Here is a 15,654-nt window from a genome sequence, read left to right as displayed (position 1 = left end):
ATGTTGGAATGTTTCATGGTTACTCATTGGGAGGTAAGCACCGGTCTTCCTATGTAATTGCTCATGGAAAGAACTGTGTGTCAGAAGGGAAAATGGAAGAGCAGAAAGAAAATAATGCATTTCCTTTGCTGGGTGCTCTGACTGTTAGCTACTGGCAGCAGGAGTTTGAAGCTACATATGCAGCCATTGTCCTGCAACCTGCCCCATTTTACTTTACACACACACACAAACACAGACACACACACACAAACAACTTTAACAACTTCACTGAAAGTTTTCTCTTGGGATGAAAAAAGCTGATCCGTCTGAGGCCGACATCTGAGTTCAGAACCACTGAGCAGTTGCGGAGAACCTCATTCTAAATCTTGACCTAGTGATAGCAATGATGACCATTGGCTTCTGCTGTGTTATGTTTGACAACGCAAGTTATCTGGGGCAGCAACCTGCCCTCATCTACCTCTTAAAGAACCCTGGCCAAGGATGCTGATGGGATTATATCATAATCATCATTTCATCCAATCCAGGTTCAATTCTCTGCGTGCTTATTAAGCCCTCACTTGCATAGCTCAAAGAGCACAACCTTTGTGCAAGAGGGAGGTACTGCAGGCTCAAGAAAGTCCCAATGATTGCAGAAGCAAAGAAACAAACAAAAATACTGTACTGTGGACGGAGAAGCCAAAAGCAGTCTGGTGAAGGCTCCGTGTACTGCCATGAGTGGCCACAACCTGTTAATTTGACCCTTGACAGGAGCCAAAGTGAAAGTGGAACTGGAATGAAATGGAATGCAGGCAACATGAAATGGAGGAAGAAGATACATAGATCTAAAAGGAGGAGAAAGAACCAATCTTATCAGTCTGTAAAGGAGACCTCTCTCTCACTAAAGAAAGATCCCTTAGTCCCAGTGGCTGCCAACCCCACCATCTTATTCTGCAACGTACAAGTTCCACTGTAATGTGAGGAGCTGGCTTCTTTTCACCTTCCAGGAAAATTTGGGGGAAAACATTGACCAGTGCGTTAAATCAAACTGAAACAGATTTATGCTGTGACTGTATTCATGTCTATCAAGAAGTAAATTCCACCTTACTGGAGGGTACATTAGTAGAGGCTTTCTGCCTTCCCTTGTTTGAGTTAAATTCACTCCTCATCTCTAAAAATAATAAGTTAATTTTACATGCTGTATAAATATCTCCGCACATTTTTCCCAACAAGAGTTGGACTAAAATATTTGTCTCAAAGAAAGAAAGAAAGTCAAGTGGTTTTTTGTTGTTGTTGTTTTTAGAACAGGAAAATGTTAGCATAGACATGTCTAAAGATTAGCAACTGCCAATGTGTTTCTAGGGATAATTGCTTATGGAAAACAAATCATAAACTGAAACTTTGATTCTACATTTTGGTTGATATTACATCCATCCGTTGAACATGTTACTTGAATACCTATCTTAATAATGAATTTAATGGGGAAAAATTTCTAAAAACAAATTGGTGTTTTTCAGCAGAAAACTCGAACTCTGGAAAAACTTGCACCCTACATGCATTCATTAATCGATTATATTTTATCCTCTTTAGTTCCCAGGAGTAAAAGCATTTGTATACATACTTTTCCTTCCCATAATCCCCACAACCGTTTTGGGAGGCAGGATCAGGCTGAGAAGGTGCAGTGGCCGGTGACTTTCAGGGCTCAGTGGGGACTTTAACCTGGATTCCCAAAGTCCTAATCTCACACTCTTACCAACTCCATCTTTAGAAGCAGGCTGTAGTTCAGGAAAGCCTCCACCCAATGAAACATGTTCGTCCTTAAGGCATCACAAGACTCTGGGTCATTTTTGCTAGAATGGACTACCTCTCTGGACGTTTCTGTATGGCCAAACTGCTCAATGGGGTTTCAGCTGCTGCAACGATTGAATTGGAAGACCAGGACAACAGCTTTGTCAACTAGGTTCCCCAATACATCTGCTGGAGTACAACTGGCGGAGTTGGAGGCGAGGGACGACGACTCATCTCCAAGCTGGTGTCTTTTGTTACTTTCTAGGTTATGAGTTCATTCTCGGCAGATGCCTGTAGGAGTTGTAATAACAAGACATACAATCATAAGGTGAAAGAGCAGGGAGCCAGAGATGAAAGAGTTTTTTAAGTGGTTTCAAGCTGGAAAGGAGGGGGAGACTAGTTTTGATGTTCATATAAAAATGTGTATCATCTCATCCACTTGAATCTTCACCCAAGGGAGTAGCTTACCAGTGTCATACTCCTACAGATACCTTTTAATATCCATGGACAGGCTGCCCAATCTGGCATAGTCTACTAGAAGCCCAAAATGCATAGCACAGGTTTCAACAGAAATAATTCATTCCCAAACATACTGTTTGTGGAATTGCAAAGGTGAGGGGGAATTTCTGAAAAGATAAGCTATCCGCTTTTTCTTCTCACTGAAAGCCCTTTTGGTAGAGGGGTAGGCAGGAAATAAACCCGGGCTTCTTTGTTGATCTGGCGGATATGAAGCAGAATTGAAGCTGGAATGCTAGACCATGATGAATTTTTGGAAACAGTAGCCTTTAAAAAATGAAAACAATAAACCCAATTTTCCCATCTCTAAGTGGAAAAACAAGGATATTGTACTCCTAGGAATTTAGCAACAGCAACAGCAACATCAGTCTTGCTACCTCCTGGTATCATGCTGTTGAAATGAAGACAGCTGTGTTCTTAATGGTAATTGGACATAGATTGGGGTCTCTAAGAGATAAGGACCTAGCTCAAGAATCCAGACTTAACTTCTTTATTCTAAAATGGGCCTCTTTTTTGCTTCCTGATGGAGCTGTGCTTACAGCAATGCACTAACTAGGGTTGCCACGTCTTGGAGCATTGGCTTAAGGCCCAGAGAACAGAAGTGCTTCTCCATGTCTTCAGGTGTGGAGACAAGACAATCTCAGGGCAAGTAGCACCGGAGGATGAGACAATTTGACTGTTGTGCATCTGTGCCCACTTCCAGCTGGCATTACAGCTCAGTGGCTCAGAATGGAGGTCTTTGTGTGTTGCTCTAAATGGCACGATGGACCCAAGTCCCGGTTGCTGCCACCCCTTTACCCAGCGCCCTTCACTCACTCCTACAAGTGGAGGAGACTGGAGACTTTGGGTGCACACAAACAGAATCAATCTTTCCCTTTGGAGCCAGGCTAGGAGTGAAGCACCAGCATCATGACTTGTGAAACTTCTTGCTGCAGAAGCCCTGGCAGCACCAGCACAAAGCCTAGAAAAACAGTCCCTGCCACCATCCACCCGTGTGTGCCCTCCCTATGTGACATCAGAAGGGTCTGTCCCCTGGAGCCAGGCTAGGAGTGAAGCACCAGCATCATGACTTGTGAAACTTCTTCCTGCAGAAGACCTGGCAGCACCAGCACAAAGCCTAGAAAAATAGTCCCTGCCACCATCCATCTGTGTGTTTGCCCTCCCTATGTGACATCAGAAGAGTCTGCCCCCTGGTCTCAGATTTTGGCTCTCAGAATAGCAATCTTGCTGACTTGATAACCATAGCACTGTTTCGTCTATTGACTGTATCAGCTCTTGATCTAAGACAGCATCCACATAAAATGGAGTCAACTGGAATAATTGCAACTGATTCTTCAAGGTAAAATAATGTGGTGGGGGGAGTGCAGGAATGAGAACTTGACCCATTTATTTTGCTTCAATTATGGTAACAATTTATACTTTTTGTTTCTCTGTTCATGACCAAAGTATCCTAGCTTTCTTCAACTTATATGTTTTATGTTTTCCTGGTTTTTATTAATAAAGGTCAAGAAATTACAAGATGCACACATTACAAAAAGCTGGAAGTTTTGGTCATGTAATGAGAAATGAATTGTAGAGATTGTTATGGCTGATCGTAGACCAAGAAATCCTTAAGAAACATAAAAAGCAGGAAGCTTAGGACACTTCAGTCATATAATGAGGAACAGAAAATGCAATGTTAGAAGTGGAGTAATAACTAGTAATTTTGTCTACTGGAGGCTCTACCGCCTTTTTGGTTAAGCTTTGGCTCCATGAGATTCACAGTTGTGGGGAGAAGACCGAGACGTGGGGAGGACGGCTCCATTTGTCTCCTCTCAGCAATACGTGATTGTGCCTTCTGGATTTCAGCGCCATGGATCAAAGCCCCTACTGCCTTAACTCTCGTTACACCTCCGATGACATCTGATCACTCAAGGTGAAATAATAGGAAAGAAATTCAGGAAGCAACAGAGATCTTTGGCTGAAGAACTTTGGGGAGTGTTTCAGATGCAACAACACCCTACTGTTTAGAGTTCAAGGTCATCATCACCCTTACAGCTTCTAGTAAGAGAGGGACCAGGGGATGAGGGGGAGGAGAAAAGGATGATGAACATCAACAGTAACAATGGCAGTAGTAGCACCAATTATTTCTAGGAGAGGAGGTTTAATTACACCCTCTCCACACCCTTTCCCCCAATATGATCACTCCATCAACAAATCCAGCCTATTTAGAATGGGGAAAACAGGTGTGCAGCCTTTATATGCATGGTTTTCCTCCCAGCTAAGGAAACATGCATCGAGGTTTGCTTTCGCTCATGAGTAGCCTTCCCTTGGAAGCTACAGCTACTTCTGACTGAAAATGGGTAGGTTGACATCTCCCACAATTAGGTCACTACTGCTCTGGATCCTAAATGGAAGTATTTTGCCTGATGGGGTACTCAGTGTGGTGGAGCAAATAGAATGATGGGCTAGGACTCAGAAGGCCTGGGTTTAAATCCTTACTTAGCCCTGGAAGCTCAGTAGGGGGTGTAGAGCTCATAAAACCATTCCTTAAATATCTGACCAACCTTTTAGGGTGGCTAGAAGTTGGTTTGTCTGAGCTTGTTAACAAAATAGGACTTTCGTGTGGCCCACCATAAAGAAGCATATTCTGTTTCACTGAGGCCCATTAGTTGAACAACATAAAAAAAAACCTTGGCTTGTATATCCAATAGAAGTACACAATTACCTAATTATGGAATAATAGAATGGTAAAAGTATAAGGAAGGAGGGAGCCCAAACACCCAAGCAACTGAATACTGTCTTCTATAAAGTGGGACACTCGACCTCACTCCTTGCTCTCTTCCTTATGAGGTTTGTTATAACCTCTCTTGTACTTATTAGGTCCTCTGACCATTCTATGACCGTGGTTCCCAAACATGAGTTCCCCAGATGTTCTTGGGCTAAAACTACCAGAAATCCAGGGCAGCACAGTTAATGGTGAAGCCTTCTAGGGGTTTTAGTCCAAGAACATCTGGGTTACCCAAAGTTGGGAAACACTGTTTTTTATTATTCTATGGCAGTCCTGGAAAAGATAAAATGAAAAGATATAAACATTTTCAAACTAGGCAACATTTCTATCTTCTTTAATTTTTCTGAAGAACGGGTACTTCTACAAGAGGGACGTGGTGGCGCTGCAGGTTAAACCGTAGGAGCCTCTGTGCTGCAGGGTCAGAAGACCAGCAGTCGTAAGATCAAATCCACATGATGGAGTGAGCTCCCGTCGCTTGTCCCAGCTCCTGCCAACCTAGCAGGTCGAAAGCATATAAATACAAGTAGATAAATAGGGACCACCTCGGTGGGAAGGTAATGGCATTCCATGTCTAGTCCTGCTGGTCATGTGACCACGGAAACTGTCTTCGGACAAATGCTGGCTCTACGGCTTGGAGACAGGGATGAGCACTGCACCCTAGAGTCGAACACAACTGGACTAAATGTCAAGGGGAACCTTTACCTTACTTCCACAAGGGGAAAAAGACACTTTTTTGTCATTGCCCATGATTTTCATCAATTGAATGTCTCTCATATAGTGCACTTTGTTTTATGATTTGTCCTTGGAAGGTAAAGCAAGTTAGTATACTGAAGCACCTGTTTCTAAGAAAACCCCTTTATGTGCAGGCAGTGGGTTAATCCTTGGGCATATTTATCCCCCTTAAATGTCTACTCTGACCCATAAATTCTGAACATTCACTGAGCTTAGCAGGGCTGGAAGTTAAAGCATGTTGTGCTAATGCATGATGCAGCAAATGTAGAGTTGAGCTCAGGCTTCAAATAAAGCTCTCTCAAATCCAGTTTCCCAGAGTGATAACTCACACCAGATACAGCTGCCTGGGGAGCTGTTATAGCCCATGCACTTGCTGGCAGGACAGGGTTAAATCTCAAAGAGATGGGATTCAAGATGACAGATGCTTTATCGGTCCATCAGAGGAAAGGACTAAGAGCAGATCCACCCATCAAGCCTCTTGAAGGACATTTGGGAGGTCAAGGAGCACGCTTCCCTTAAGGAGGGGAGTGGAACTTTGTGGAAAGGGAATGAGATTAACAGGGAACGAAGACAATATGAACAATTTGGCCAAGCCCATAAGACAAACAGTGTGAGGTTTCTCCCGTTCCACTCTCAAGGATCAAGTTTGCCAGAGATTCTACGGAAAGAGACCAGAAAGTCATCGAATTCACACGGATCCTTCCACACCCACTGAGTCTCCTATCTAGCTGATATGGGAATCCCATACCTGTTGGCCTCTCCAGATCCCAATGACATTACCCTCGAGTTCAAGGCTCCCAATTTAGATACATCTGCCATTTTCTAATGCTTCCTTGCACTGTTTAGAAGAATGTTTTCTTTAGAAATGGAATGTGGTGGGGTTGTACTACAGTTCCCAGAATCCCAGGCTCAGTATGCCATCTCAGAACTGAACCACCATGAGGCTTATGGGGTTTATAGTCCAAAATTTCTGGAGGTCATCTGTTCGCCCCACTGTTTGGTTCTAGGACTCAGAGTATTCCTTGGTATAGTAATTCCTATACTCAAAATTCTTCTAATGCAAATGATCAAGAAAACTATTATTCCCTGCTGAAATTCTCTGCCTAAGCAATCAGAGTCCTGAGAACATGTTTATCTCCCTATGATTAGCAGTAAAGCAAAAGCAAGTTCATTTGCAATGTGCGGATTGAGACAAGCTTATGCCAGGATGAACAAACATCTTTTACCTCTTAAGTAGGCTTCGCTTCTAATGACATGCTAACCCTGGTATCTAATTTAAACCTAACTCTCCCTAATGAGAGATTGGTAGATCAAGAATGGGTAGGGGGGGTAGCAAGAAAATTGGATATTTTATGAATACTCTCTGCCCACCAGTTGTATAGTGAATACAGCATTAGTTCCATCTCAGTTCCATGGAGTGATCCAGATTCGAATTACCACCATGGCATAACATTTCAAATTCAGATCTGTTATCAGAAACCCATTTGCTCACCAGCAAATTTTAATAAAGTAAAAACAACTATGCAATTCCTCCATATAAGCAAAGTTTATATATTGTCCCAATTTCCTTGGAGAAAGGGCAAGAAAAGATGCAGTAAATTGTGCTTTTCAGCTCTGTGTTTCCCATGATGGTGTTCATCACGACGCTGGTGCATTTGTAGTAAGAGTGGTGTCGGCTTGAGCGCCAGGACCTGAACACAAAGGTTGCATAAAGTTCATGATCTCAGAGGTTGGCAGGAATGGCATATTATAAGGGTCTAATCATCATCTGAATTTCACATGAACTCCTCCTTTGGGTTGATGAGTTTCTTTGTTCGGAAAACACAGCCTCAGTATCCTTCTGTTTCCTGTTGAGGCTGCAATATTATTTCTACGGACTCATACCTAACCTCTTGTCCCCCTGAGAATATAATAGTTCACACTCTTTTTCTTAATGGAAGCACAGCTATTTTTAGGGTACCGGAAACGCAAGCATGGCCAGATCCTTCCCTCGCTGAATGCCTCGGGATCTTGCAAATACAGTTTTGACGAAATACGTCTGCGTCTACAGATGACGTTCTCTTGATGAGAGAAGGGGGAAAGGACCTGCACTTTTGGCATCCAGAAATGTTTAAAGGAAAGTTTGGGCTTGACTTACTTTCTATAGATCACATACTTTCTGTATCCGGGGGTGTCAGGTTGGCCTGCATGGCCCTTTCCTGCCTTACCTTCATGCTCACCTTTGCCTTGTGAATTGACGCAGTATGGACTTGGCCCCCACCCCACTCCTAAGCCCCATCCCATCACTCTCACCCAAGGGTGAGCAACTTGTAAACCTTGAACTACAACTCTCATCACTCTTTGCCATTGACTATGCTGGTTGTGGGGGGGGGGACTGGAGTCTCGGTCCAGCAACATCTGGAGAGCTGCAAATTGTTCCCCCTTCCTCTAATCACTACACCATACTGCCAAAAGACCGAAATAGCGCACCAGGATGCAAGCAAAAGCCTGCCGGCCACAGAATGCAAACAGGGTGCCAACTCTTGATGCCTGACGGACGTCAGAAACATGTCACCCTCCTTGGCCGACGTCTCCTGCTCCCACCCGCCCTCCTCCCCAGCCCGGAGGGGCACTGCGTTGTGTTCTCAGCTGTTTTGGCCCAGATTGAGTGGAGTGATTAAGAAATAACCTTTGCACTCTACCTCCGCATCCCCCATGCGCAATTCCTCTCTGGCAGCATCGGCGCAAGACATCAGAGAGAAGATTGTTGTCCTCTCCAAAGTGCATTAATAAGAGGCAGCTGCTCGTTAAGGAAAGCTAATAATGTAAAGAAACTAAGTCATGTTTGGAAGATCTTAATAAGCCATGCCGGCCCCACTCCCTCCTCCTTTCCAATCATACACATTTCTGCTTCCATTTAGCTGTTAACACTCTCCCCTATTGTAACCCCTCTATTCTACTGCTGTTTTTTTAAATCCACCTTGGTCTGAAAAAGTCATGCACCTTTCTTTATTTTCCTGACTGGGAGGTTGCTATTTCTGTGGATAAAGTCAGGCTTTGAGTGTCATCCTCTGAGGGTCACTGACTACTTGAGATCTGCAGCAGAGCATGTGCTTGGCCGCATATAATTCATGAATGGGGCCCTCTTATCCTCTGGCACATGGAAGCCACCTGAGGATACGTAGCCATCAAAGCCTTGTAGGCAAACTCCAGGGTGGAGGCAAAGTGTGACCCATTCCTCTTTTGATCTAATGAAGGCATGTAAATAATTGTGTGCCATAAAGGCAATTCTGACTTGCGACAACCTTTACTGGGGTTTTCCATGCAGAGAATCCTCAGGTTTACCGTTCCCTTCTTCTGGGGGCAAGGGTGTCCTGGGACTGTGCAGTTTGCCCAACGCCACACAGGCTGGCTCGAGTTTGTAGGAATCAAACTCTCAACCTCTGGGTCTTGCAGCCAGATACCTAAACCACCCAGGTGTCCAGCCAGCTGCTTCTACCTAAGGAGACTCTAAATCTAATGCCTTGGGCAGCCACCTCATGCTGCCTAATGGGAGGGCCAACCCTACTGGATATCCCTCCTTCCACCCCTGCTTGAGCTATAGACCATAGGTTTGATAGTGATCAAGAGTTTTTAAAATATATATATTAAAGCAAGACCAAAGAGGTTGGAGGGCACAGAGAAAAGGAGACACATGCCAGGTTGCAAACCATTTCTTTTCTGTGGCTCTGTTCTTTAAGACCCATAATGCTGCTGCAATAACTGCAGTGGGTGATCATGTTCAGAGTTTGGAAAATTATTTCTGTGGACTATGACTTCCAGAAATCCCCAGCCACCCTGGACAGTAGCCAAGGTGGTTGCAGGATTGTGGAAGCCGTGGGTAAGAAGGAAACCCTATCCTGATCTTAGTTAACCTCAGCAACTCAGCAACTTAGGGTTAATTCATTGCTCAGCAGTGTGGGAAAAGCTTCCAAGGATGATGTGCACGCATCACATTGACAGCCATAGTCCCTTCACCCTTTTTAAACCAATGATTGTCCTCCAGTGGGACAATCAAGGATTGCCCTTCACTGGGGAATTCTGGGATCTGTAGTCAGAAGAAGAACTTGTCTGAGTTCGTCTTCAAACTACAGGTCCCAGAATTCCCCAGCCGGTGTCTCAATTAGCTAGTCTCCCCTGCCATCTTTAGAAGAGCCTTCTCCAAGCTCTCTCCTTAACACAGCTATGGAGGACTGTCTTGAGTTGGATGAGCAGGTCCGGCTAGGCTTCCATGGGACATATGATGTCAGCGGAGTGGGCAACCCATCTTGACGTCATTGGGTTTCCTCCTGAAATGTGTTGGGTGTGGTTCTATCTGAGTCTTCAGCCCAGAAACCAGCTTGGCTGCTCCTCTGCCTTCCCCGGGTGTGGACATGACAAGGAGGAACCAATGGCTCTCTTAAAAGCACCAACTCAACCCCACTCAAGATTCAACCAGTGCAGGCGGTGCGCTCAGCAGAATGACATGGCAGAGGTTCTCCACCCTATGCTGTTTAGCACTTCTTCAAAGACCACGTGGACCTTCTTTCTGCTGCAATGGAAAACTTAAAAAGAAAAAAAGGAAAGGAAAAAAACACCGGCAATCAGGAAGGATAAAGTTATCCTTGTTACTTGTCATGGTGACTACATTTGATTTCCAGCATCAGAGGGAGGGTAGCTTTCCAGTAGCGCTTCCTGCGGGATAGGCACAGGAAAGGGATATAACCCTCATATCCTGCTTCTGAGCTTCCCAGAAGCGAGCAATGATTACGGTGAGAAACAGGATCTCAGAGTAAATAAGCTTTTGGTTCAATCCTGCAAAGCTTTGGTTTATCCAGGTAAATAGGGCAGGGCAACAGATGTGTTGCTCTGGGGCAGGAAAATTTGGAAGGCACCAAAATCTGTGAAACTACAGGTGAGTTTTAGGAAAATAAAGGGCAACTTTTCCTGGATCTATACACTTTTCTTTCTTTCTTTCTTTCTTTCTTTCTTTCTTTCTTTCTTTCTTTCTTTCTTTCTTTCTTTCTTTCTTTCTTTCTTTCTTTCTTTCTTTCTTTCTTTCTTTGAAAGCATAAGCATTCTTTAAGGTTACTCCCATTCTCCTCCTACACTCTCTTGCAATGTGCACCCATTCATCTATGTGGAGCGGGTGGGAGACAGTGCCAAATTTATTCTGATGAGAACGCAGGACTCCCAGGTGTTTTTGGGCTACAAGTCCATGATGGGTAGGGGATTCTGGGAGCTCACATTAAAAAAAAAAACACCTAAGTTTTCAAACTTCTGTATGGCATCTTCATCTGGGCTTCTTTGTGTTTTGATTCAAACAAGAGGTGCAAACTTGCTTCTCAAATGAGTGTCATTTCCTGAAAAATCTTGTTTCTCAAAGCATCTACACACACAACTCATGAAGTTTATGAAATTATTATTGCATTTTTTTTTTCAGATATGAGGCAGGAGATCTACTGAAGACAGTGGGAATCCACTCTAATACATTGTGGGGATTTTATTCTTTCTTCTTTTTTAAACATCAGTCTACATAGCGAGTGCTTCCTTCCACAACGTAATACAGATGGTGAAGAAAGAAAACTGTATGAAAATGCTCACATCCAGAAGTGTTTTTAAAAATAGAGGAGAATATAGAGGAGAAAATTGGTTGGGTGTTGCTATTGAGCCCACCGGCTCTCTGTTCACCCACAAACAGTCTACTCTGAGTATCAGCAGCTCTGAGACAGAGAGAAATATAATTCATGAAATGGTTTCATGTTTTCAATTTTAGAAGTTTATATTATGTTAACTTATTAAGTTTGAAGTGGAATCACAGCTGCCTGGAAAAAACTGCACTTAGACGGACGGCCTTGCATGGGTTTGGATTGAGAATGATCAACAGTGACAGTGGGGAACCAAGGATCTGTCTCTCTCTCTCTCTTGACATTTTCCAGGAGAAGCGACACATTATATTCTACCTCTTCATGGAACATCAACCACCTATTTAATGCTTGTTCATTCCTCTGTTCTGTTAGTTTCCCTCCTCATTGTCCGGGATCATCAGCAAGTTTTGTTGGATGCTTGCAACTGCAAGAAAGAGTGCCATCTTCTGCCAAATGTAGCAATAGCTACCTTATTTGTTGTTCTATACCATCAAGTCACCTCCAACTAATGGCATCCCTGGGAATGAGAGAGCTCCACAATGTCCCGTCCTCAACAGCCCTGCTCAGCTCTTGTAAATAATCTTAGATCTTAGAACGGCAGAGCTGGAAGGGACCCCACCGATCAACGAGTCCAGCCCCTGTCAAGGAGGCACAGTGGGGAATCCAACTTCCAATCTCTACTTAAACCACTGGGCCAAGCCCGTGGTTTCCTTTAGGAAGTCAGTACAACTCATATGATGACAAACCTAGACAGCATCTTAAAAAGCTGATACATCACCTTGCTGACAAAGGTCCACATAGTCAAAGCTGTGGTTTTTCCAGTAGTGATGTATGGAAGTGAGAGCAGGACCCATAAAGAAGGCTAACTGCCAAAGAATTGATGCTTTTGAATTGTGGTGCTGGAGGAGACTCTTGAGAGTCCCCTGGACTGCAAAGAGAACAAACCTATCAATTCTAAAGGAAATCAACCCTGAGTGCTCACTGGAAGGACAGATCCTGAAGCTGAGGCTCCAAAACTTTGGCCCTCTCATGAGAAGAGAAGACTCCCTGGAAAAGACCCTGATGTTGGGAAAGAGTGGAGGCAAGAGGAGAAGGGGACGACCGAGGATGAGATGGCTGGACCGTGTCATCAAAGCAACCAGCATGAATTGGACCCAACTCCGGGAGGCAGTGGAAGACAGGAGGGCCTGCCGTGCCCTGGTCCATGGGGTCATGAAGAGTTGGACACGACTTAACGACTAAACAACAACAACATCTCACATTTGGTCTTCTTTTCCCAGTGCCTTTCCCTGCATTATTCTCTTTTCTAGAGGAGTGTGCCTTCACATGAAGTGCCCAAAGTAGGACAGCCTCCATTTTAACATTTTTGCCTCCAGAGATATAATTCAGGCTTGATTTTATCAAGGACCCACTTGTCAGTCTTTCTGGCAGTCCTGGGTATCCACAAAGTTCTCCAGCACCACATTTCAGATGAATCCTTCCCCCCACCATCAGTTGCCCTGTCTAGTGTTCATGCCCATACATGGTGACTGGGAATACAACAGTGTGTATGACCTTGGTCTTTGTTTCCAGGGATACATCTTTCCAACTTGATGATCTTTTCTAATTCCATCATTGTGGCCCTTCTGAGTCTCAAACTTCTTCTAATTTCTTGGCTGCCATCTTCATTTGGATTGAGGGTTGAATCAAGGTATACAAAATCTTTCACGATTCTAGTTTCTTCATTGTCTACATTAAGGTTGTGTTGTTTTTCCATAGTCATGGCTTTGGTTGCTATCAGGGAGCCACAATCCCACCAGGGACTGCTCTGCTCTGGAACCAGAAGAGAAGCCTGCCTCCCCTCCCAGCTAAAGGCACAGGCTAAGTACTCAGCTGTAAGGAAAAACTTCAAGCATTGGAGTTTCCTCAGAAATGTGGGGCATCCGCAAGGGAAGGGACTTCCTCTTGAGAAGACTAGCTGCCAGAATACCTGTAGCTCACCTCTAAGCATGACAGTTCCCCTAATATGATGACTTGCAAGTGTATTAAAAACGATGTCTTTCCTAAGCTGCAGATCCTGCCGAGATCCTTGGGTCACTCGTATTTTAAGTGCTTTGGCGGTGCCTGACCTTGGACTGTGTTTTGACCTCCTCTTGTCACCTCCTTGTCTGTTTACCATTTAAAACTGGACTGCCTGGAAGATCCCCTCACTTGGCTGATATTAATTCTGGGTAGACTCTGTTTCTTGATTTTGGCTCTGCTCGCTGCCAATGTTCCTGAATTCTACTTGCCTGGCTCGGCTCTTTGTGATGTTACTGGGACACTGCCTGCCAAGGAACAGGATCTTAATCCAGATTTCCGACTAGCCAGGGGTCAGTGGAGAGGATGGCCTGTCTCACCAACCTCCTAGCTGGGTTGACCAGCCTTCTGTTCCCATCAATGGCCCAAGGTGTTCTTGCACTGGTTCATAGTGAAGCAGAACCTTGGACAGCTCAGAATCAGGAGCTCAAGCTGGAGGCTGAAACAACAGCACAGCAGGCTTAAAGCAACAGTCCAGGGGACACTGCAGGGCGATGTTAAAACTAGACTTCAGGATCAATGTCAGAGATGAGAAGGTAGGCTTTCCTAACCCAGTGTGGTGGCTCCTTTCGATGCCACAGGGAATAGGTTATTGAGTGGCCATTGCTAAATATTCCAAGGGTGCAGATTTGCCATGTTGGATGACGGCTCCGAGAATTCCCAAGTTCTCCTTTTGTGCAACCTGTCTGGAATGGGCCTCCTTGCCTGAAGACCTGGGAAAGCATAGCCAATCTTGCCATCAAGTCAACCCCAATTTATGGGGGAATGAGTGATCTCCAGAATATCCTGTCCTCAACTGCCCTGCTCAACTTATGATTTCCTTTAGGGAGTCAATCCATCTTGTATTGGGTCTTCTCCTGCTGCCTCCCACCTTTTCCCAGCCTTATTGCCTTTTCCAGAAACTCCTGTCTTCTCATGATGTGCCCAAAGTAGGGCGGCCTCCGTTTCAACATTTTTTGCAGCGAATCTTAGAGATGTTCTTTCTCATCCTGAAACCTCCCCAACCTAACAACGTGTCAGGGTGACCCCAGAATACAATCACTGGTGACCTATTTGGCTCTGCTATAGATAGGACACCATTCCCTTCTGGAATGGTTTCCTTTGGTGTTTTTTTTTTCCCCTCACCCGCCTTTTATATATGTATTTAGGAAACTTTCCTGTTTTAGCCATAGTTTGGGATCCAAGTCACAAACTCCTGGAATCGGTCACCAGAACAAATTCTTTTGCAATGTCATCAATGCCAAGAGTAACTTCTCAAGGACTGTCAGCTCCTAATCATTTGCTCATGCCTTACATACCTCCCTGGGGTGCTAGCTGGAGCTGGAGAATGTGGTTCCTCTCCAACATGTTCAGGGGGGGGAGTAGGTGGGGAGTGAGAAAGAACGGGAGGTGAGGGGGGGAGTTTGACATGCTGGAAGCCTGTGGAGTTCAATCCTTCCTAATGAAGGATACTTTATGCACACGCACCCCATCCCTGCTAATTCCACAAAGTGGTGTTTTATTTAGATCTTATCAGGGAGAGAAGAATCTCCCTGCGCACACCCCACCAAGGACGTCCGGGAGCAATTAAGCAATTTGCTTGCTCTTTGGAGTTCAAACATTTTCAGTAATTATTCCACACCATGTCCTCTTTGTTCAAAATTAAAAGAATGTCTCCAATTAAAATAAGGAAACATAAAGGCATAAACATGCGTGATATGTTCCTGATGTTGTAAAGCCAATGAGGAAGAGGAGAGGAGCGATGCATTAGTTAGCTGCTCAATTTGGTGCGTTTACATGAAAGCAAGCTCACTATAAACAGTTCTTTGTATTTGAGTAAGAAAAATCCACTGGGGAGCAAGAACTTTTTCTTCAATTTAGAATTGCTATTATCCCAGAAGCATGGGGTTTCATCAACTTGGAGGTCCAGCCTGGGGGAAAGTTACTGTAAAAAAGTTACTCTGTTATTGTTTTTGTATGTTTGGATATTGGTCTATGACCGTATTAAACTTGATCTGATCTTGTTTGGACTACTGTTTCAAGAACCCCCCCAGCCAGCCTGGTGGCCATGCTCACAGGGCGATTTGGAGAGAGGCCATTCAAAAAAGGAATCTTTTTTTCCCCCCACGAGACAGATTTAAGATGTGATTAAAGACAGGAAATCACTGGCCTAGTAACCGTCACCTCTTA

At 44.4% G+C, this 15,654-nt stretch overlaps 1 long non-coding RNA gene across 2 annotated transcripts in view; it reads right to left on the bottom strand.

Moving 5' to 3' along the window:
- Positions 1-1,534: 1,534 nt before the first annotated feature.
- LOC140701902 (uncharacterized) overlaps positions 1,535-15,654 on the bottom strand; it is a 34,243-nt gene continuing 20,123 nt past the window's right edge. The window contains exon 6 of one of the 2 annotated variants that reach the window (XR_013538269.1): positions 1,535-7,473. This is a non-coding gene — a long non-coding RNA (uncharacterized LOC140701902). The remainder of the gene's footprint in view (positions 7,474-15,654) is intronic. The other variant, XR_013538270.1, reaches the window with a different exon arrangement.

This window comes from Pogona vitticeps, chromosome 8 (assembly GCF_051106095.1).
Source record: "Pogona vitticeps strain Pit_001003342236 chromosome 8, PviZW2.1, whole genome shotgun sequence".
Classification (NCBI taxonomy): domain Eukaryota; kingdom Metazoa; phylum Chordata; class Lepidosauria; order Squamata; family Agamidae; genus Pogona; species Pogona vitticeps.
Note: the sequence above shows the minus strand (reverse complement) of the source record. Positions and strands in the feature narration are given on the sequence as shown.